This window comes from Sus scrofa, chromosome Y (genome assembly GCF_000003025.6).
Source record: "Sus scrofa isolate TJ Tabasco breed Duroc chromosome Y, Sscrofa11.1, whole genome shotgun sequence".
Lineage (NCBI taxonomy): Eukaryota > Metazoa > Chordata > Mammalia > Artiodactyla > Suidae > Sus > Sus scrofa.
The window spans coordinates 21,438,143-21,461,551 of record NC_010462.3 but is presented as its reverse complement, the minus strand read 5'-3'; the positions used below and the strand labels follow the sequence as shown (position 1 = coordinate 21,461,551).

General features: G+C 43.5%; 1 pseudogene; it reads right to left on the bottom strand.

Moving 5' to 3' along the window:
* LOC110257874 lies at nt 15,897-17,557 on the bottom strand (annotated as a pseudogene).

Below are 23,409 nucleotides of genomic sequence, written 5' to 3'. Positions count from 1 at the left end.
TTTGCTGTGCAAAAGCTTTTCAGTTTGATTAGGTCCCATGGGTTTATTTTTGCTCTAATTTCTATTGCATTGGGAGACTGACCTGAGAAAATATTCATGATGTTGATGTCAGAGAGTGTTTTGCCTATGTTTTCTTCTAGGAGTTTGATGGTGTCCTGTCTTCTATTTAAGTCTTTCAGCCATTTGGAGTTTATTTTTGTGCATGGTGTGAGGGTGTGTTCTAGTTTCATTGCTTTGCATGCAGCTATCCAGGTTTCCCAGCAATGCTTGCTGAATAGACTTTCTTTTTCCCATTTGATGTTCTTTCCTCCCTTGTCAAAGATGAATTGACCATAGTTGTCAGGGTTTATTTCCGGATTCTCTATTCTGTTCCATTGGTCTGACTGTCTGTTTTGATACCAGTACCACACTGTTTTGATGACTGTGGCTTTGTAGTATTTCTTGAAGTCTGGGAGAGTTATGCCTCCTGCTTGGTTTTTGTTTCTCAGGATTGCTTTGGCGATTGTGGGTCTTTTGTGGTTCCATATAAATGTTTGGATTGTTAGTTCTAGTTCTGTGAAAAATGTCCTGGAGAATTTGATAGGGATTGCCTTGAATCTGTAGATTGCTTTGGGTAGTATGGACATTTTTACAATAATGATTTTCCCAATCCAGGAACATGGACTATCTTTCCATTTCTTTACATCTTCTTTGATTTCTTTGATTAAAATTTTATAGTTCTCAGCATATAGGTCCTTTACCTCCTTGGTCAGGTTTATTCCGAGGTATTTGATTTTGTGAGGTACAATTTTAACAGGTATCGTATTTTGGTATTCCTTTTCTAATGTTTCATTGCTGGTATACAGAAATGCAACTGACTTCTGAATGTTTATCTTATATCCTGCTCTTTTGCAGAATCTATTAATCAGTTCAAGTAGTTTTTGGGTTGAGTCCTTAGGGTTTTCTAGGTATAGTATCATGTCATCTGCATACAGTGACAGTTTGATCTCTTCTCTTCCTATATGGATGCCTTTGATTTCTTTGGTTTGTCTAACTGCTGTGGCTAGGACTTCCAAAACTCTGTTGAAGAGCAGTGGTGAGAGTGGGCATCCCTGTCTTGTTCCAGATTGGAGTGAGAAGGCTTTCAGTTTTTCCCCATTGAGGATTATATTTGCTGTGGGTTTCTCATATATGGCTTTGATTATATTCAGGAATGTTCCCTCTATACCCACTTTGGCGAGGGTCTTGATCATGAATGGATGTTGAACTTTATCAAATGTTATCATATGAACGTTGATTCATATGATTTTTGACTTTTTTTTTTGTTAATGTGGTGTATGATGCTGATTGATTTGCGTACGTTGAACCATCCTTGTGAACCTGGGATGAACCCAACCTGGTCATGGTGTATAATTTTTTTGGTATGTTGTTGGATTCGGTTGGCTAAGATTTGTTGAGGATTTGCATCTATATTCATCAATGATATTGGGCGATAGTTTTCTTTTTTGGTGGTATCCCTGTCTGGTTTTGGAATGAGGGTGATGGTGGCCTCATAGAATGTTTTTGGGAGTATTCCTTCTTCTTCAACATTTTGAAAGAGTTTCAGGAGGATGGGCACCAGTTCCTCTTTATATTTTTGATAGAATTCACCTGTGAAGCCATCTGGTCCTGGACTTTTATTTGTAGGGAGTGATTTTACGACCTCTTCAATTTCATTTCTAGTGATTGGTCTGTTCAGTTGGTCTGTTTCTACTTGATTCAGTTTTGGCAGGCTGTAAGATTCTAGAAAATTGTCCATTTCTTCCAGATTGTCATACTTGTTGCCGTATAGTTGTTCATAGTATTCTCTTATGGTTTTTTGTATTTCTGCTGTATCCGTTGTGATTTCTCCTTTTTCATTTATGATTTTGGTTGTTTGGGTTCTTTCTCTCCTCTTTTTAGGGAGTCTGGCCAGGGGTTTGTCAATTTTGTTCACCTTTTCAAAGAACCATCTCTTGGTTTTATTAATTTTCTCTATTGTTTTTTGAGTCTCTATTTTATTGATTTCTTCTTTGATCTTTATAATTTCCTTCCTTCTGCTGACTTGAGGACTTTTTTGTTCTTCTTTTTCTAATTCGTTTAGGTGGAGGGTTAAGTTGTCAATTTGGGATCTTTCTTCTTTTTTGAAAAAGGCCTGTATTGCTATACATTTCCCTCTGAGCACTGCTTTCGCAGCATCCCATCGATTTTGAGAGGTTGTGTCTTCATTATCATTTGTTTCAAGGTAGTTTTTAATGTCCTTCTTGATTTCCTCATTGACCCATTGGTTTTTTAGTAGCATGTTGCTTAGTATCCATGGAGTAGGTTTTTTCTCTTTGCTTTTCCCATGGTTGATTTCTAATTTCATGGCATTGTGGTCAGAGAAGATACTTGAGATAATTTCTACGCTCCTAAATTTATTGAGATTCGCTTTGTGTCCCATTATGTTGTCGGTTCTTGAGAATGTTCCATGAGCATTTGAGAAGAATGTGTATTCTGCTTTTTTTGGATGTAGTGTCCTGAAGATATCAATGAAGTCTACGTTTTCTATTGTTTCCTTTAGGATGTCTGTTGCTTTATTGGTTTTCTGTCTAGAGGATCTGTCCATTGATGTGAGGGGGGTATTTAGGTCTCCTACTATGATTGTATTCTCATCAATATCTCACTTTGTGTCTGTTAATATTTGTTGTATGCATCTGGGTGCTCCTATATTTGGGGCATATATGTTGATGATAGTAACATCCTCTCCTTGGATGGATCCCTTAATCATTAAATAGTGTCCTTCTTTGTCTTTCTTTATGTCTTTTGTTTTAAAGTCTATTTTGTCTGATATGAGTGTTGCAACTCCTGCTTTTCTGTCTTGTTTATTGGCGTGAAATGTTTTTCCCCACCCTTTCACTTTCAATCTATTTGTATCTTTTGTCCTAAGGTGAGTTTCTTGTAGGCAGCATATTGAAGTGTTTTGCCTTTTTATCCACTCAGCCACTCTGTGTCTTTTGATTGGAGCATTCAGTCCATTGACATTTAAGGTGATAATTGATAGATGATTATTTATTGCCATTTGAACCTCGTGTTCCAGTTGATTCTATGGTTCTCCATTCTTCCTTTCTTTTTCTTTTTCTTTTTTTTTTTTGGTTGGATGGTCTCTTGTTGTTATCTGCTTGAGTGTACTTTTTTTTCATGTTTTGCAAATGCAATATTTGGTTTTGGCTTGTGGTTGCCCTGTTTTTTAAGTATGCTAACCACTTCCCATAATTGTGTGTTTTAGCGTGATGGTCCTGTTAGTTCAAACACTTCATTACTATATTAAAATTAAGAAGAGAAACATACAAACAAACAATAAGGGTTATTTATTTCCTAACATCCCTTGCCCACATTTTATGATTTTGACGACTCTTTTTTATTTTTTTCTTTTTAATTTTATTTTGTTTGAAGCATGTTCATGATTAAATCTGTATGCTGGCTTATTTGAGTGACTGCTCTCTGATTGCGGTTTCCTCAGTCCTAGTTCTTCCTCTTCTTCTTCTTTTTTTTTTCTTTTCTTATTTCTTTTCTTTTTTCTTCCCTTTCCTTCCTTTCTTTTTGGTTTAGAGAAGCCCTTTCAATATTTCCTTTCACCTGGGTTTTGTGTTGCTGTATTCTTTACGTTTTTGTTTGCTGGAAAAAAATTTTATTTCCCCTTCTATTTTAAATTATATTCTTGCTGGATAGAGTATTCTAGGTTGCATATTTTTTCCTTTGAGCACTTTAAATATCTCTTGCCATTCCCTCCTGGCCTGTAGTGTTTCTGTAGAGAAATCAGCTGATATTCTTATGGGGGTTCCCTTGTAGGTAACATTCTGTATTTCTCTTGCTGCATTTAGGAGCCTCTCTTTATCACTAACTTTTGCCATTTTTATTATGATGTGTCTTGGTGTGGGTCTGTTTGGGTTCAGTTTGTTTGGGGCCTCTGTGCTTCTTGTATCTTGAATTCAGTATCCTTTAGATTTGGGAAGTTTCCAGCGATAATTTCTTCAAATATATTTTCCATCCCCTTATCTTTTTCTACTCCTTCTGGAATTCCTATTATGCGTAGATTGGCCCGCTTTATATTATCCCATAGGTCTCTTATATTGCTTTCCAGTTTTTTGATTCGGTTTTCTGTCTGTTGAATGGATGGAGTGATTTCCATTATTCTATCTTCCATATCACTGATTCATTCTTCTGCATTACTCATTCTGGTTTTTACTGCCCTTAGTTCAGTTTGCATCTCTGCAAATGAATGTTCTAGTTTTTCTTGGCTCCTCCTTCTATTTTCTAGTTCCTTTCTGAGGGTATCTGCATTACTGTTCCTATCTTCTCTTAATTCCTTCAGTATTTTCACTATTTCTCTTTTGAACTCCAGGTCTGTCAGACTGCCGAGATCTGTTTCATTGTTGACTGTTTTAGGTGAGTTCTCCTGTTGGTTTGACTGGGGGTGGTTTCTCAGCTTCTTTATCTTGCTTGTTGTTTTCTTTCTCCTGAGGGAGTTGTACTCTCCGTTATTGGGCAGTGTTTGCCTTGTCATTGCCGTGGAATATTTCCTGAGGGCTGGCATTGTTGGTCAATCTTTTTTGAGTCAGTGAGGTTTTTCTGGAGTGTTGATGGAGGCTTTTCTGGAGTGTTGATGGGGTAAAAGTGTTTCTTTGAAGCAAAGGAGGACTTCCTGAGGGCAGACAGGACTGGGAGGTCCACATCACGATGGCAGCAGATTTCTCTTGGTCATGCAGAGATTGCTCTGGTGTTTTTAGGCTGTGGGATTCTTGCAGGGGGTTGGCGGTGTTGGGCAGCTGTTCCTCAGGAGTGCAGCACCTCCTGGGGGCTGGAGCAGCTATCTGGGTCACTGAGAACCTAAGAGACTCTCGCCTAGGGCAGCCCAACTCAGAAGGACAGCCTGAGAATGTAGGTGGATCTTTTCACAATCTGGCTGTGATTGTTGCAGCTTTTCTGGGCTGTAGGGGCTCTTCCAGGGGGTTGGTGGTGCTGAACATCTATTCTGCAGGAGTGGGGCACCCCCTCGAGGCTTTGTCAGGTAGCAGGGCCACTGGAAACCCAAGAGGCTCCTCCCCAGGGCAGCCCAACTCAAAAAAACCGTCTTAGAACTTTTCCCAACTCAGCCAGGCTTGTTGCAGATTTTCTGGGCTGCAGGGGGGTCCTGACTGGAGCTGTCAGTCCTATGCAGCTGTTCCACTAGGTCTCAACACCCCTTGGGGGATTGGGCGTGTAGCAGGGCCATTGGAGACCCAAGAGGCTCCTCCCCAGGGCAGCCCGACTCAGAAAGACTGTCTGAGATCTTTTCCTGCGTCGGCCAGGCTTGTTGCAGCTTTTCTGGGCTTCAGGGAGTCCTGCCTGGAGCTGGCAGGCCTATGCAGCTGTTTCGCTATGTCTCAGCACCCCCTGGGGGCTTGGGCGCGTAGCAGGGCCATTGGAGACCCAAGAGGTTCCTCCCTGGGGCAGCCCAACTCAGAAAAACCATCTGAGATCTTTTCCCAACTCTGCAAGGCTTGTTGCAGCTTTTCTAGGCTGCAGGGGGTCCTGCCTGAAGCTGGCAGTCCTTTGCAGCTGGTCCACTAGGTCTCAGCACCCCCTTGGGGCTTGGGCGGATAGCAGAGCAATTGGAGACCCAAGAGGCTCCTCCCCAGGGTAGCCTGACTCAGAAAAACCATCTGAGAATTAGGCAGATCTATATACAGCCTGGCTAGGCTTGTTCTAGCTTTTCTGGGTTGCAGGCTTTTTCTCGGGGGCTGGTGTTGTTTGGTGCTTCTCTGTGGAAGTGTAGCCCCTCCAAAGGGCAAGCAGGCCTGTGCAGGGACAGCCCCTGCTGTTGTAGGCTTCAGGCAATTGTTGAGGCCAGCCCTCCTGGATGGCAGGCAGCCCCAGGTTAGGCGAGAGCATAGGGGGTGTTGGGGGTCGGGGGAGGGGATGCACTGGGACGCACAGCTTTCTGCTATCTAGCGGGCCTGTAAGCTTGCTGTGGCATGGGGGGTATTCTATGGGGACCCACCCCTTCTTCTCTCCCCTCCCTAGCAGGGGCGCAGACCAGGCTCTTCTCCCAGGTTCGCTCTGATGTGGCTTTCCACTTCCCTGTCCCTAGAGTATTGTTCCCTTCCTCTGCAACAGCTTTGTTTTCTAGTCTCCCAGGCAGTCTCTGCCCCATCAAATGGTTTCTAGACCTCCCAAGCAGTTTCCGCTCTGCCCTGCCGCCCCAGCATGGGGACTAACCTCCGGGGCTGAGGTCTCAGTGCCCAGCCCCAACCCAGGCGTCTCAATTTTTGGTAACTGTGCCCATAGTTCAGATGGTCCGTTGAGTCCTTGATCAGCTTTTCCGTACTCCAACTTACTGCTACACTCTTCTCTGCATCTGGAGATTTCTCCAGTTTGTTTGATCTTTCCCCCGGTAGGTGACTTTCCAGGGAGCGGCACACTTTCTCCTCCGTAGTTCCCCTTCGGGAGCGCCCGTCGCGCTTGGATTCACCTTCTCTCACTCTCCGATTTTCTCCCACTCTGCCCAATAATATCACGAACTTCTTGCCTTTATTGGACTATAGGTTCCTCTGCCAGCGATTGGTTGCTGTTCTGTGTGAGTCATTTATTCTGTAGATGTGCTTCTTTTGTTGTGTTTGTGGGAGAGGGCTATCATGTCCCCCTACTCCTCCGCCATCTGTCCTCCCTCCTTCACCTTCTATTTTAAATGGTATTCTTGCTGGATAGAGTATTCCATGTTGCTTTTATTTTTTCCTTTCAGTCCTTTAAATATCTCTTGCCATTCCCTCCTGGCCTGTAGAGTTTCTGTGAAGAAATCAGCTGATAGCCTTATGGGGGTTCGCTTTTAATTGACATTTTGCTTATCTCTCTCTGCCTTTAGAATCCTCTCTTTATCTTTAATTTTTGCCATTGTTATTATATGTCTTGGCATGGTTCTATTTGGGTTCAAGTTGTTGGGGCCTTCTGTGCTTCTTGTACCTTGAAGTCAGAATCCTTTAGATTTGGAAAGCTTCCAGGGGTAATTTCTTGAACTATATTTTCAACCCCCTCTTGTTGTTCTTCTCCTTCTGGAATTCCTACTACGCAAAGATTGGCCCACTTTCTATTATACCGTAAGTCTCATATGGCTTTCATCTTTTTCCATTTTGTTTTCCTTCTGGTCTCCTGTTTGGCTGATTGCCATTGTTCTATCTTCCACATCCCTAATTCATTCCTCAGCGTTATTCATTCTGGTCCTCACTGCCCTTAACTCCGTTTGTATCTCTGCAAATGAATTTTTTGGATTTGCTTGGCTCCTCCTTATGTTTTCTCATAGCATTCTGAGGGCGTCTGCATTCCTGTTCATATCTTGTCTTCATTCCTTCAGTCTTTTCACTGTCTCCCTTTTGAACTCCAAGTCTGTCAGACTGCTTCAGTGTTGAAGATTTTAGGTGTATTCTCCCAGTGTGTAAACTGGGAATGTTTTCTGACCTTCCTCATCTTTTTGCGTTTTCCATTTTCTGTGAATTTGGGGAAGCCAGAGTGTAGTTTGGCACAGTTGAGGCTGCACCGCGGTGGCGGAGCATTTCAGCAGGGCATGCATGGTGTGCTGGGTCACACTGCTGAGCCTAGGTTCTTCCCATGGCCAGGCATGGTAGGCCTTTGTGCACCATTGTGGTCATTCACTTCTTGCAGCCAGGATGTGCTTGCTGGGGTGTTCTGCAGTAGTGGGGCCCTTCCTGAGGTCAGGTGGGGCTGAGTGGTATGGGATGTGGTTGAGGCACAGCCCTGCAGTTGGGCAGGGCTTTCCCTGGTGCTCAGTGGCAGCAGAGTGCCTCCTGTGGGCATGCGGTGCTTTTCAGTGTGCTCAGCTCATCAGTTGCCAAGGGTGGGTGGGGCTGGCCTCCTTGCTCTGTGGCACAAAGTTGCTTCCTGAATGTGGGCAGAACTAGGCAGTTCACTCCATGGCAGAGGGACCTTCCTGAGGGTGGATGGGCCTGGCAGGTGTGCACCATGGTGGGGGTGAACTTCCCACATGTGCCTGGGGATTCCTGGGGCATGCCATTCAGCAGAGCACTTCCCAAAGGGGGGCAGTCCTGGCCTGGTTGCCCATGGCAGTGGGGTACTTCCCAAAGGCTGGTGGGCCTGGCCAAGGCTTGCCACTTTGGAGTTGCCCTCCCTGCACATGGACGGGGCTTGCCCTGGTGCTCCATGGCAGTGGGATGCTTCTTAAGTGTGGGCAGTGCTGGCCAGCTCGCTCTGCAGTGGAGAGAGCTTCCCCAGTGTGGGTGGGGCTGGCAGGTGCCCATGGAGGTGGAGGTGCATTTCCCATGGCTAGCTGGGGCTTTCTGGGGCAACCTGTAGCAGTGGAGCACTTCACATGGGTGGACAGGGCTGGCCGAGTTGCCCCATGGCAGCAGGGCACTTCCCAAGGGTAGGCAGGGCTGGCCAGTTTCCACTGTGGTCGTGGTGCATTTCCCAATGTGGTGAGGAGTTTCCCAGGGCATGTCAGGGCAGTTGGGCACTTCACATGGCTGGGCATAATTCCAGACATAAGTTCTTCCAATACGTTTTCAATAATCTTTTCTTTTACTTCTCCTTCTGGAATTCCTACTATGCACAGATTGGCCCACTTTATGGTATCCCATAGGTCTCTTACATTGCTTTCAGGGTTTTTTCATTTGGTTTTCTGTCTGCTGTCCTATTTGGGTGATTTGCTTTCTTCTATCTTCCACATCACTGATACGTTCCCCTGCATTATTCCTTCCAGCCCTTACTGCCCTTAGCTCACATTGTCGGTCTGCAAATGAACTTTCTAGATTTTCGTGGCTCCTCCTTATGTTTTCTATTTCTTTTCTGAGGGAGTCTGTGTTACAGTGCTTATCTTCTCTGAATCTCTTTAGTACTTTCACTCTGCATTTTGAACTCAAAATCTGTCAGACTGTCTGAGTGTTGAAGGTTTTAGGTGAATTCTCCTGTTGCATAAACTGGGAATGTTTGCTGAGCTTCTTCATCTTGCTTGTTTTTTCCTTTTACTGTGAATTTGGGGAAGCCAAAGTGTAGTTTGGCACAGTCAGGGCACATGGTGGTGGTTGGGCTATTCCTGAGGTCAAGCATGGCTGGCCGGGTCCCACCATCGTGGCTAGGTACTTCCTGTGGGCAGTCAGTGTGGCTGGGTTGTGCTGCTATGGTGGGGAGCTTCCGTAGGCTGGGTGGGGCTGGCCAGAGTGTTCTGCCTTGGCAGTGCACTTCTTGAAGCCAGGTAGGGCTTGATGGGTTGTGCCACAAGATTGGAGGGCTTCCTGAGGACATGCAGGGCTGGCCAGTGCCTGTCATGGTGGAAGTGCACTACTCCCAACAATGGTGCAATGTCTCTCCTAGTGTGGTGTACGTCCCATTGTTGGTGCCCTTTCTGCAGCCAGGGGCAGCTGCCTGTGGTTCTCTCCAGCAGTGGAGGGCTTCCCAAGGGTGGGGAGGGCTGGCCGGTGCATGCCGTGGAGGACGCTCACTCCCCATGGCCGGGAGGGTCTTGCACTAGTGGTCAACAGCAGTAGGGGCTTCCCGAGGGTGGCAGTGCTGGCTCTCTCACGCTGTGACAGCAGAGCCCTTCCCAAGGGTGGGCAGTGCTGACCTGTTCCTGCTATTGTGGTGGTGAACTTCCTGACTTGGGGAGGAGGTTGTTGGGGTGCACCAGGGCAGTGGGGCACTTCCTGTGGGTGGAACACCAAGGAGGTGGTTGCCTTCCCATGGGTAGTGGGCCCAGTCCACTGCAGAAGGAATGTGGCTTCTCCCCGGGCATGCCCGTGGTGGAAGAGGGGGATGTGCTGGGAATGCCCTCTGTGCTCTACTAGCTGTTGTGCAAGTGATAATGCTGAGGAGCAAGGCATATTCTCTGGTGGCCCACACATCCTGCTGTCCCCTCCCAACAATGGTGCAATGTCTCTCCTGCAGGCCCAGACCTTCTCCTGAGTTCCCTCTCTTGTGGCTTTCCAGTCCCCAGCCCTTAGCTCTTTGCAACCCTTCACCCCTGGGGCACCACTTCCTCATCTCTTATGCTGTCTCCACACCACCAACCCCAGCCTGCTCCCAGGGACTCACCTCCAAAGCCTAGGGCTTGGCACCCAGTCCCCACCAAAGCGTCTCAGTCTTTGTGACCTGTGCCAGCGGTTCTGATGATCTGTGTGGCTCTCACACTGCCTCTCAGTCCTCTGACCTGCTGATGCACTTTTCGTGGCATCTTGGAGATCCCTTGGACTCAGCTGATATTTCCGCAGGTTCGGTGAGTTTCCAGGGTGTGGGTTCCCTTTCTCTTTCACCATTCCCTCTCAGGAGTCCAGTCCTGATGCCCCTTCTCTCTCTCTCCTCTTTTCTGTTGCTTTATGCAGTTGTGTCAAGAGATTCTTCCCATTTTTGGAGGTTTCAGTTCTTCTGCCCGCGTTCAGTTGCTGTTCTGTGTGAGTCATTTTACATGTAGATGTGTATTTTTTGTTGCATCTGTGGGAGAGGTGAGCAAATCCCCCTACTCTTTCACCATCTGGGCTCTCTAAGATTGTGTCCTTCTTTATCTTTTTTTATGGCCTTTGTTTGTTTCAATGTCTATTTTTTCTACTATGTGTATCACAACTCCTGCTTTCCTGTCTTGACCATTGAAATATCATGTCCCATTCTCTCACATTCAGTCTATACGTGTTCTTTGCTCTAAAGGGAGTCTCTTGCAGACAGCAGGTTGTATGTTTTTGCTTTTTGATCCAATCTGCTGCTCTGTGTCTATTGATCAGAGTATTCAGTCCATTGACCCTTAAGTTAATTATTGAGAGACATGTATTTATTCCCATGTTAAACCTTGCTTTTCAGTTGATTCGTTGTATTACCTTGGTTTTTTTTTTCTCTTTCTGTTTTTTTTTGATGATTTCCATTTATTTTATGCTTGGATACATTTCTTTTTAGTTTTCATGAATGTAATATTTGGTTTGATTTGTGGTTTCCCTGTTTTTCAAGTAGGTTAACCACTTCCTACATCTGCTTGCTTTAGCCTGGTAGTCATATAGGCTGCAAGACGATAATTAAAAATAGGTGTCTATATTTTCATACTTCCTTACCTACACTCTATGCTTTTGAATTTCTTCTTTGAGATCTTCGAGTTTGTCCTTTTGGTGTTCCTTGTGTTTCTCATCACTTTTTGAGTAGATTTTTGTTTGTTTGTTTGTTTGTTTTGGTGATGTATGCTGGCTTATTTAAGTGACTGCTTTCCAATCTGTATATGTTCTGTCTTCTTTTCTCTCCTTCTTCTTCTTCTTCTTCGTCTTCTTCTTCTTCTTTTAGCCATTTCTGTATTTTTTTAGAATGGGCTTAGTATTGGTGTACTCGTTTAGCTTTTGTTTGTTGGAGAAATTCTCTGTTTCCCTTTCCAGTTCAAATGATACTCAATAAATAAATAAAACATACGTAAATGAATAAATAAATAAATGATAGTCTTGCTGGGAAGAGTATTCTAGGCTTCAGAGTTTTTCCTTTTGGAATTTGTATATAGCTTGCCAATTTCTTCAGGCCTGTTGTGTTTCTGTAGAGGAATTAGGTGATTTGCAGGTTCTCTTATAGTTAATGTGTTGTATTTCCCTTGCTGCCTTTCGAATCCTCTCTTTATCTTTGGCCATTTCCATTATACTAGGTCTAGGTGTGGGCATATTTGTGTTCAGCCTGTTTTGTGCCTTCTGTGATTACTGTATTTTGATACCTGTTTCCTTTAGTTTGGGAAAATTTTGAGACATAATTTCTTCCAATATATTTCCAATCCACTTGTCTTTTTCTTCTGCCTCTTGAATTGCTATTATGCATAGATGGACCCCTGTTATGCTACCCCCTAGATCTCTTATGTTGCTTTCATGTGTTTTCATGTGGTTTTCTGCCTGCTGTCCTGATTGGGTGATTTCCATTATGCTATCTTCCATGTCACTAATTCATTCCTCTGCACTCTTCACTCTGCCCTTTAGTGCCTTTAGCCCAGTTTGGCTATCTGCAAAAGATTTTTCTAATTTTTCCCTATTTTCCCCTAAATTTCCTCATTCCTCTCTAAAGTAATCGACATGACTGTTTGTAATGTGCTCGTAAGTCCCTGATATTCAGCCTTCATTCCTTCAGTATATATTCACTCTACCCCTTTTGAACTCAGGGTCTTTTGGCCTACGGAGGTCTGTTGCATTGTTTCTGCTTCACATGAAATCTCCTGTACCTTACGTGGGAATTGTTCCTGGGCTTCTTCACCGTGTCTATGATTTTCTTTTTCTGTGAGTTTGGGGAAGCCAAACTCTAGTCTTGGAGGGTTACTTCTAGGCAAGAGCAACCCTTTGTATTTTGTGGGGTGTTACCATTTATTTGGGGCATGGAGGATTGCATTCTTGCTGGCTCAATCTTGGGAGTAAGCGGGCCATTATCCCGAGGGTGCAGAGTGTATTTCCAGGGAGAGGGAGGCAGTGGGTAGGGCTGGTAGTGCCTTCTTGCTGGGGTCTTAGCAGCAGCAAGTACATGCAGGGAGGTGGCACAGGCTACTCCTTGTTTCAAGGCCTTGGGAGTGATAATGAGCTTTTTGCAGAATCATGAGGTGCCCAGAGCATTTGGTAGTGGCAGTGGCAGTGGCAGTGGCAGTGGCCTGGTTTGTGAGTTCCCAGAGAACTTGGAGCAGAAACAGGTAGTGTTTGGTCACAATGACCTCTTCTGAGGTGCCCTCTGTGGTGATTAGGGCCACAAGGGGTGCCTGTTCCTGGACCCCTAGTGGTAACAGACCATGCACACCTCTGGTGGTTTGCCCCCCCAACTGAGGACCCTTATAAGAAGCAGCCTGTCCCTCTTAGCCCACACAGGAGGTGGTGCACCACTGCTCCTAGTTACAAGGTCTTGGCAAAGGACAGTGTTCAACCTTCTGGGTGCTTCTTCCGTGCAACTGTCAGAGCATTTGGCACTGACAGTTGCAGGGCGGTTATATGGCCAGGGTGTTGACAGCAATACTGCGTGCTGCTCAGTTGTAGTGCCCGCTCTGACTTCTGACCTCTGAGGTGACTGTGGTCAGAGATTGGACCTGATCACACACCCCTACCGGTGGCAGGCCTTGACTCCCTGTGGTTTCTGAGATGACTGCTTTGGGTTGTCCCCACTGCCTGTAGATCACTCAGGAGGCACCACATCTCACTTACCCACTTGATGCCCATAGCCCCCACCAGAAGGATCTGGACACCTATAGCCAGCACAAGAAGTGTCCAGGCTGCTGTAGCACAAGCAAGTGGCTTCTTGCCACCTGTGGCCTGCACCAGGTGCACCCTGCCCTCTGAAAGCCTGTGCACGTGTGAGCAGGGAGATTCCTTTGGCATCTGCCCCTCCTCCTTTTCCCCTCTGCAACAATGGCACCTTGCTTTTTAAGACAAAGTGGGGTCCTTTCTACTCCAAGGATGGCTCTGAGGTGACTCTTGGTATGATTGAAAAGAATTCTTCTGAATGTACTCCAGAAAGACATAAAAGAGAAACATAAGAAGCTGCTAAGTCAAACAGATTCTATATCTTCAAGGGACCTGCTAACCTGGCTGAGGTTTGGTGTTAAAGGCCAGCATTTGTATTTAAGCCTGTCTTTGTGTAAAAGAAGAAAGCAACCTCTACGTGTGAATCGGGATATATAAAGGGGTGGAGATAAAGGCAAAAATAACCTAGAACAGTTTGAGGATTTTAGAGAAAATGACACCCACATTTTTTTTCTACTATTTTTTTTTTTTTGTAGATGTTTCACTGATGAACTACCACCCTGTGGTGACACTGATGCAATCTCTGATGATGTCATGTGGACATTGTTGTTGCACTTATGGTGTAAATTATGGTCATGGTTCCTGGATAAATAAAATATCTTATCGTTTGGAGTGTGAAATGAACTTTTTAAGTAATTGTATACCTTTTTTTTTTGTCTTTTGAGGGCCACCCCTGTGGCATATGGGCAATCCCAGTCAGGGTCAAAGCAGAGCTCTGTCTGCTGCCTTATATTGCCATAGCAATGCTGGGACTGAGCCACATCTTTAACTCACATCACAGCTCACGGCAACTCTGGGGCTTTAAACCACAGAGCGAGGGCAGAGGGTGAAGCTGCTTCCTCATGGACACTAGTTAGGTGTGTTAACCTCTTTGCCATCATGGGAACTCAATGGAATTTATTGATTTATTTTTTCTTTGCAATGAAGACAAACTTGTCAACTAATATCCAAGTTCCATTTGAAGTAACAGATGGACTATAATGCAGCTGAGAAAACACTACGTAAATACTATGTATTTTCCCTTTCCAAATTGACTTTTATTTGCCCCTTTTTCCACACCCTCATAATTGGGACCCCCATTCAATACAACTTGGACTATTTCAGAAATCTCTTGACAGCTATTCTCTATTTCCTTAGTTCCATTTTCCTTTTTGAAACAGTTACAGCTAGGGGACATGTCAAATGCTCCTCTCTAATTATCAAACATTTCAAATATTAAAAAACGGCAAAATAATCTGCCATTGGAAACAATTAAAACGACAAAAGGACAACCTGCAATGGGAGACAATTATTTCAGATGATGCAACCAATAAGGGCTCAATCTCTAAAATCTACAAACAACCTATACACCTCAACAACAAAACAGCCAATTACTCAGTGGAAACATGGGAAAGAGACCTGCATAGATATTTCTCCAAAGAGAATATACAGAGGGCCAACAAGCACATAAAGAAATTCTCAACATCACTGTTTATTAGAGAAATGCAAATCTACACTACTATGAGGTATCACTTCACACTGGACAGAATGGCCGACATTAACAAGTCCACACATCAGAAAAGGCTAGAGAGGGTATGGAGAAAAGAAAACTCTCTTACACTGTGGGAGAAGTGTAAATTGTTACAACCACTATGGAAACACTTCAGAAAACTAAATATAGAACTAGCATGTCACGCAGCAATCCCACTCTTGGGCATACACCTGGGGAAAAAAAAAATTTCCATGAAAACTTTATGTGCGCATGTATGTCCAATGCAGCACTATTCACAAGAGGAAAGACATGGAAATAACCTAAATGACCATTGGAAAGAATGGATTAAGGGATGTTGTATATATACACAATGCAACACCACTCAGCCATAAGAAAAGAACAGAATAATGCCATTTGCATGGCTGGAACTGGAGACTCTCCTACTAAGTGAAGTAAGCCAGAAGGAGGAAGGCAAGCACAATATGACATCACTTATGTGTGGAATGTGATATATGGCACAACTGAAACTTTCCACAGGAAAGACACACATGGATTTGGAGAACAGGGTTTTTGTTGCCAAGGGGGAGTGTGCAGGATTGTGATGGACTGGGATTCGAGGGTTGAAAATGCAAACTATTGCATGTGGAGCGGGTATGCAATGAGGTCATGATGTATAGCAATGGGAACTATCTCTAGTCACTTTTGATGCAGCATAATGTGAAACAAAGGATATGTATGTGTGTGGGTGTTGGTCTTGGGTGGGTGGGTGTGTGACTGGGCCACTTTGCAGCACAGTATGAAAGTGATCAAACACAGTAAACCAGCTATGATGGAAAAATCATTTTAGAAAAAGAAATGCAGCATCTCTTTAATCTTAACTGTGTCCAAAATAAAAAAAATGTAATTGTAATATATACATGTAAGGATAACCTGACCAACTTGCTGTAGAGTGGGAAAAAAATAAAAAACAAGAAAAAGAGACAAAGAATTGGAAAAATTAAAAAAAGAGATCCAGGTGAATAAGAAAAAAAGAAGATGAAACTATGAAGATGAACATATAAGTTTATTGCTAAAATAACAGAATTGCAGGAATTTGGTGACATTTGCCAGCATAAATTTTCATCTTCACTCTCCTGCATAACCTATAGTCCTTTGATAGGTCAGTGGTAATTAGGGTGATGTTCCGATACGGAGGAGGACTGAGGATTTGGCCTTGAAAGCGAGGCAGCTGATGTGTCAGTGGCCATTGGCATTGGGAACCATGGATGGGCTGCTGGTTGCGGGTTAGACACAGGGCACTCAGTTGGTGATATATTCTGGTATCTGGTTGGCAAAGGAGAAGGCTCCACCCTCAGTCCAAAATAACCACTTGGGAAGTTAGAAATACAGCGGAACTGAGAAATGGAAGTGGTAGTTGTAATGAAATTCACGACGTGACCACTTGCTGGAGAGTAGCTGCTTTGTGAGTGCATGTGAAACGTGGTCAACTGACTAAAAATAGCATGTTGAGCCATGACAATTTGTCCTGGTGGCCTGACTGATGGTGATGATGGAGAAGAAAGACCACTTCTAGTTGGGGTAGTTGTATTAGAAATTCTCTGGCTCATAGAAGGCCATCTTATTAAAGGCACATTTAGGTTTGTAGAGGTTGAAAATGCATCTTCTCCACGAGTTTCTGCAGCCACATCAGAATTATGGTTATCCACATCACCCCCTGTTCTAGAGCGCTTCTTGCTGCAGCCTTGAAGTAGAGAAGCCGATACTGGAGAACCATTTTTTCATCCTGACTCTTCTTTTCATCCTCACCAACAGATGGGGACAGCCTCGTTTAAAATTTGGATTATGGTAGAACTGCAGCTAAAACCAAAAGAGAAAGGTATTTAGTGACCTTTTAAACAAAGATACGAGGACAAAGAATCCATAAAAATCTGACTTGTTTCATCACACAGAGTTAATGTCAGGAAATAATACTCATCTATTACTAACATTTTCAAAAATTTATGTAGTGGGAACAGGCAATTATGGTCCTTAAATAAAAATGCCTGGTGCATTTACAGTAACAGTATGAGGTTCAGGGGCTTGTATTGGGTGAGGTTCATCGAGAAGGCTCCAGGTGGCTAGGAAATTTCTCTATCACCCCAAATATTTTATGACCAAGTGGCCTTCAACTTAAAAGCGTAGCAGTACTTCATCCCACTTTCAAGGTCTACTATGACCCTATATGTATGAACATATTTGCAGATGTCCCTCTGTAAATAGTAACTGGACATTTCATAATACCTTGTTCCAAGCAGAGACTTCATTATCTTCTGCCAGAATGTTGGCTAGTGAGGCAGGTCTTTGAAAATTCCTTCGCAATTTAGTAAATCCATAAAGGTTAAGCTGTCGAACTAAGCTTTTCATACTCTCAGTTTCAAAAATTCTGAAGGGAGCCTTTCTCTCCAGAACTTCTTTCTTGAAGCGTTCTTCATTAATCACGATCGAGGTTCCATTTTCATCCCACCAAATGGACTTAAATCGATCACTTTCAACAATTTCCCAATGTTTTCTGGGAAAGGGCAGAGGAGGAAAATCATTATCTCCATCTGGTTCAGAGGCACACAATGTGTGGCATGGCTCTTTCATCAGGGAGCCCTCAGACAAAGCCTGGAAAGCTTTTTCTTCAACCTGAGACCTCAAGTCCAAGTCCCCAGTGATTGAGTTATCACACCATGGAGATGTAATGGAGGATTCTGAACCAGTTGATTCATCTTTAGGAGACACACCTTGAATTTCTGAAGGAGCATGTGCCATCTCAGATAAATTTCTCTTCAGCTACTTTTCTCACCTGCATGGCTTTTGAATTCTGCAGTTGTAAATGCTGCTTTGGTAAGCCTACACAGATAAACTATCCAATCCATCACAGTGGTTGCCAGCCTGAGTAGCTGTGACATCACAAGACTCTAGTCTCCTAGCAATCTGAGCATCACCTTCAGTCAGGGTTTACTTCTCTATGAAATTAGCCCAGTTAATATAAAATATGAGCTCCGTACTTGAACAGTAACCCAAAGAGAGAAAAAAAAATGAGATCAGCAAATGAGATCCTATTCCAATGGAATCTTTTTAATAAAAAAAATCACATAAATAAATTAATCCATTTCATCCCTGAAGTAAACGCAAGTTCTCTCTTGAGCACATATGCACTTGTGCCTGTTATGTAAGGCCTTGAAAATGGAAGAAAAAAAAAAAAAAAACAACGGCAAAGTGAAACAAAAGTTATGCAGCTCTTGAGAGTGGATAACTAGAATCTGTGCAGTATTTATATTCAGAAAATGCATAGCCAGTGTTCTCTGATGGTTAGCTTGTTACAAAAGTGTTCTGATCTCTGCTGTGCTATGGGTTCAATCCCTGGCCTGGGAACTTCTGCATGCCCCAGGTACAGTCCAAAAAATAAAAAGACAAAAAGAAAAGAAAAAAAGAAACAAATACACAATCAAAAACAAAACAAAACAAAACAAACCATGACCTTTATCACTAACCAAGACATGGAAGGGCCCTGGGCACCAAGCAAAATATATATAGCCATAGAGACAAAAAAAATTGATAGTTGCTTATGTTAGGAGAGGAAATGTGGGGAAGTACCATCCAAAGGTTATGAGATTTCATTGCGGATTGATACAATGAGAACTGAGGAATTGATGGGTGTACCACATTCTGAAGATTATATATGCCATTGAACTGAACACTCTAAAACTTATCCCATAATGTTTTCACATTGTTAAAAACTGACAGTGATCTGGTATCACTTATTTTATTATATCGAGTTTTCTGTGTATCCTACGCAAGTACTCTGCGTGTTAAACAATATTCCAAACATTTTCCGTTAGGTTGCTGAGGGAAGAATGCACAAGGCCAAATAGTACACAAGAGGGATTTTTAGGGTCTCTGAGGGGGCTGGGCAGAGCCCACGACGGCATCAGCCTTGACTGCAAGGAGGTGTTAGGCTTATAAAGCATCTGTGGTAGGAGTCTGTGGTTGGAGTCCACGGTGGGACCTTGTGGCAGGGAAAATGGAGAAGAAAGGGAAGGTCAAGGGAGGTGTAGGGACTCAAGTCCCATGACAGAGCACAGTTAATCCTTGTAGGCAGTTAGTCTGTGCAGGCAGTTGCTTCCCACAAGTCCTCGTTTCTTGCTGCCCAACTTGCACATCCACATTCTGGGAGGGGTGTCCACAGCAAGTCTCTCAGGTGAGCAGCAATAGTTGGGGTGTATGGCGGTCTGTCTCCATCCTCCTGGGATCCTCTCATTCAAGCCTTCCATTATATGGGATAGGGATGAATGTCTGCTCTTCTCTCTCTGCTTCCTGCTGGCCTGGGGTGAGGAGTACTTGTGGATGGACATGGTATATGCTACCATAGAGGATGGGAAGAAAGGAAAAATAAGATTAAACATGGGTTGATACCAGTATTGTTGAAGGAGTGTAGCTTCATCTGAGTAGGTTTTAACAGGTGATGCGGTATTAACACATAAATCACAGGAACTATTGGTCATAACACATGTTGTCTCCTTTCTGTTGCTATAAGAGAAGACCATGAAAATATAAGGTTGCTGCTGCCAGCTGATGCTGCTTTGAGAACAGCTGGTGTCATCACGTCTGACAGGGCACATAAAACCTAAGTTCTTGGCAATACAAAGGCTTGCCTAAAATTACTTCCATAAGATTTCCTAGTCCTCCTTGGATGTCTGACCCACAGCTACTCCATTCTGCCTTTTCTCCCTATTGGCCCATGCAGTTGCCATGGTCAATGATCTCTGTATTTCTAGATGAGAGAAGATGCAAGAATTTGGGCCCATAGAGATCCTCAACTGAAATCGGTCTGAAGGCCTGTGCCTCACCCCTGGTCGCCTCCCTGAGCTCTGCTCAGCAGGTGCTGCACGTCAACAGCTGCTGTGCCTCAAGTATTCCTGCACGGAGAGCCTCTAGGCAAGTGCTAACTTGAGGTCACAGTTGGCCATACTCCCCCATGGTCGTATATTTGACCATAGTTTGGGGAGGCATTTCATGACCATTTCATCTCACAGTGCCAGCAATGAACATTGCTAGGTCTGGCAATGATGTCACAGATAGGCCATTAAATGTGCTAGTCCTGGACAAAGCCATACTAGGAGTAGCCAAAAGTCTCTGGACCACCCATCTTCCTCGTCTATTATGGTCCAGGAAAATATTCCCTCTTGTTGCATGTTCCCATATCTAGAGACCACTGATCTCATATGGAACTATATATCATTTTCAGTGACTCAGTTACACTTCTGGAAATGCAAGAGACAGCAATTTTGTGGAGACAGTGAATAAAACATAAACCTAGAGACTCTCATGCTGAGAGAAGGAAGTCAGAAAGAGAAAGAAAAACACCACATGATAACACTTATATCTGGTGTCTATTTTAGAGCACAAGTGAAGCTTTCCACAGAAGAGAAAAACATGGATTTTGAGAATAGACTTGTGGTTTCCAGGGGGAGGGGACTGGGACGGAGTGGGATTGAGTGGGAGCTTGGGGTTCATTGAGGTAGTCTCTTGCCTTCGGAATGGATAAGCAGTGAGATCCTGCTGTGTAGCCCTGGGAACTATGTCTCCTCACTTGTGATGGAGCATGATAATATGAGAAAATAATATAAACATGTCTGTGTACCTGGCTCACCATGCTGTGCAGTAGAAAATATAACAATATATTGGTGGCAATAAAAACAAATTAACCTATTCTGATAAGGAGTGGAAAAATATAAGAAAATATTTGTGGTCTCTTAAAAATTATGTGGAAAGCAGTATTCATAAAGTCATAAATGAAAATTGAAAAGCTTCACACAAAACAGCCCTGTTTTATCGCTGTTCAGCTGGATTAGTCTGTTCCTTCTCTTTAAAGGAAATTTCATTCTGGCTTGTCCACTCAGCTGTACTCCCCAGTGTTCTTAGGCTGGTTATCCCTAGATAGTTTAAACATTCCCAACACAAGGGAGCCTTTAAATTTCGATTAATGTAGCCCAGGAGAGTTATGTCACTTGGCTAAAGTCTTACCTGCTGATTGAGCTTGAGTAACAGTTGAAGGAAACATAATTGTGCCCTTGTGAGAGCAGGTATTAGTTGGACAGATGAGGGGATCCCACCTAGGAACATCACTGAGAAGAGCCTTGGAGGGGAGAAACCCGCCAACGTAGATGAGAAGGTCAACAAATGACCATGTGGTCATGGGGGGGGGGGCAATCTTGGGATAGTGGTCTCCTTCTGATGGTGACTTCTTTTTGTCCAGGCATTGGTGTTTTTGTTATTAGGGCCTTGTTTTAGGGTGAGTTTGATGTCAGTAGTTCTCTCTGTAGACCCGTGCAATGTGGATGTCCTTCTTAAGAGGGAACTAGAGATTTTCAGAGGTATTTTATTCACTTTGCTTGTGCATATGGTACTTAAGTATTCCCGACAAGAGACCTTCCATCTAGGCTGGAGACAACCACTTAAATGATACTTTCCCAGAATGTATAACCCCCTGGTTATCGTGGGGCATCCGATATTCTCGCAGAGACAGATTGCAGCACTCAGCTTCCCATGCTGAGACTATGTTCTTTGTACCCCCCTTAAACATTGAAATATTGTAACACAGCCTCAAAGAACTATTTGGGAAGTGAGTTTTAGAAAGTGAACCCTAACCTCAAAACACAGAACTAGAGTATGAGTCACAAGATTGTCTCTAAAATGATCCTCATTTTCACCAGATATTGTCAACCCAAAACTGTAGAAGGAATACCCCAAATGGAGAACATATTTTCAAAGCATTTCTTTTCATTAATGGGTTTTCTGGGGAGCCAGGAAGAACCAAGCTGCCTCTTGGATTTCCCACAGTCATGGCTCTTGAATTCACAGCTGTTGCTTACCTATCTTCCCTCCTCTGATTTAGGGGCACACTTTTCCCATGCTACAAGGTCATCAGGATGGCAAATGTCTGAGAAGGAGGGAGTAAGTTGTGAGCTATATCTTTATAGATTGGGTTCATACCTTTCATCAGACAATTTCTCCCCTGTAATACTCTAATTTACACTTAGGAAATTTGCAAATACACACACACGCAGAGCGAGAGAGAGAATGCAAATTTTAAACACCTGGCCAAGTAGAATCTCACTTTATTGTAAAACATTACCTAGTCAATCAACCAAAGTAACAAAGGATTTCAAAAGCAAATACAAACTAAAGGCCAATCAATTCATGTAACCTGTTATCAAGAGTATGAACAAGGTAAGGTTAAGAAGGTTCAGAAACCTTTCTTTTAGCAGAGAGACAGAAACCTAATTCAATTTTTACATGAGCTTACCTTTAAAGTTAGTTTATTTTTTAGCTTTAAACTCCCAGTCAGTCCCGACCAATTTGAAAATCCTGTCTAGTTTCCACTTGGCAGAAATCTTCCATCACTTTCTGTATCCATATTATTCTGTCTGCTACCTTTCCATTCAAAATAACAAGCTACACGACAGACTTACTTTCTGTTCCCTTAATAGAATGCAATTCCATTCCTCCTCCCTTCTTTACTGAAAACACAATGTCTAATTGTCTGGGTGGACTTTTTATCACTTCTAAAAGTATGTGTTTCCTGGTACAGAACATCACAGCATAGCACCAAAACACCGATAATAGTCTTAAGTGATGTTGCTGTCCCTTCTTAGTAACTGAAGCCTCAGCATCCGATTTGACTTTTATCAAACCTAGGTGCAATAAGAAAAGCTTCTGCCAATGACTCTGAAGACATGCCCATTTAAGTTAGATCAACCTACTTTAACTTTAATATCAGATGTTAATTTAACACGGAATATTTTCCAGTTCATGTGAATCTAAAATTACCATACCTTAGGTATTTTGAGAGTTCATATAAGAGTTAATTTCCTTCAAGCCAATTAAGTAGAGCTTTTTGATGAAGTAATTTTGGCAAGGCCACACATGCACAACACAAACAATGATACATACAAAACAGGAAGCTCAGTTTTCCCATTCCAAAGTCTCAGCCATGAATAAGGTACACCTGTGTGAAACCCATCAGCTACAAGAGACACTGGCTTCAAACTGGGTCCCTGACAGATGGAACAAATCAAGGTCACTTGTCTAGGTGGCTAAACATCTTTTAATAATGTTTAGAACAAAAGACATACGATTTCTCCTTGACCCTGAGAATTCAACTTGCAAAATGTACCCCTATTCCTGAAATTTCTATTTCAGAAAGATGGTGGAGCTAAGGCTTCCAGATGTCCAGGCAGAACACCTGCATTTCAAGGACACAGGCAAATTTCTCTTGGGATGACTTTGTTTCCTTGAGGGCAGAAAACTTTTCCCTCAGAACTGAGGAGCCTCTTCCCTGAGTCTTAAAGGCCCTGTCAATTAGTCTAGGCATGGAGTTTGTGGGCCCTGTCCTAATATGTGTAGATGTGTCTGTCAGGGGAAGGCTGGCTGATAAAAGGGACTGAAAGAATGGCATGCCCTTCACTGGTCCCCGGGTCTGGATTAGTTTAGTGTATGGGTCAGACATGGGAAGGGGACATGGACCCTGGTTATGCCTACGATTCCATTAGTGACTTCGGTCAGGGGCCTGTATTGAGGTTGGCAGAGGTTTGCGGACTGGTCTTTTAGCTCAGTTTGAACAGGAGCAAGCTGCTGAGCTATGGA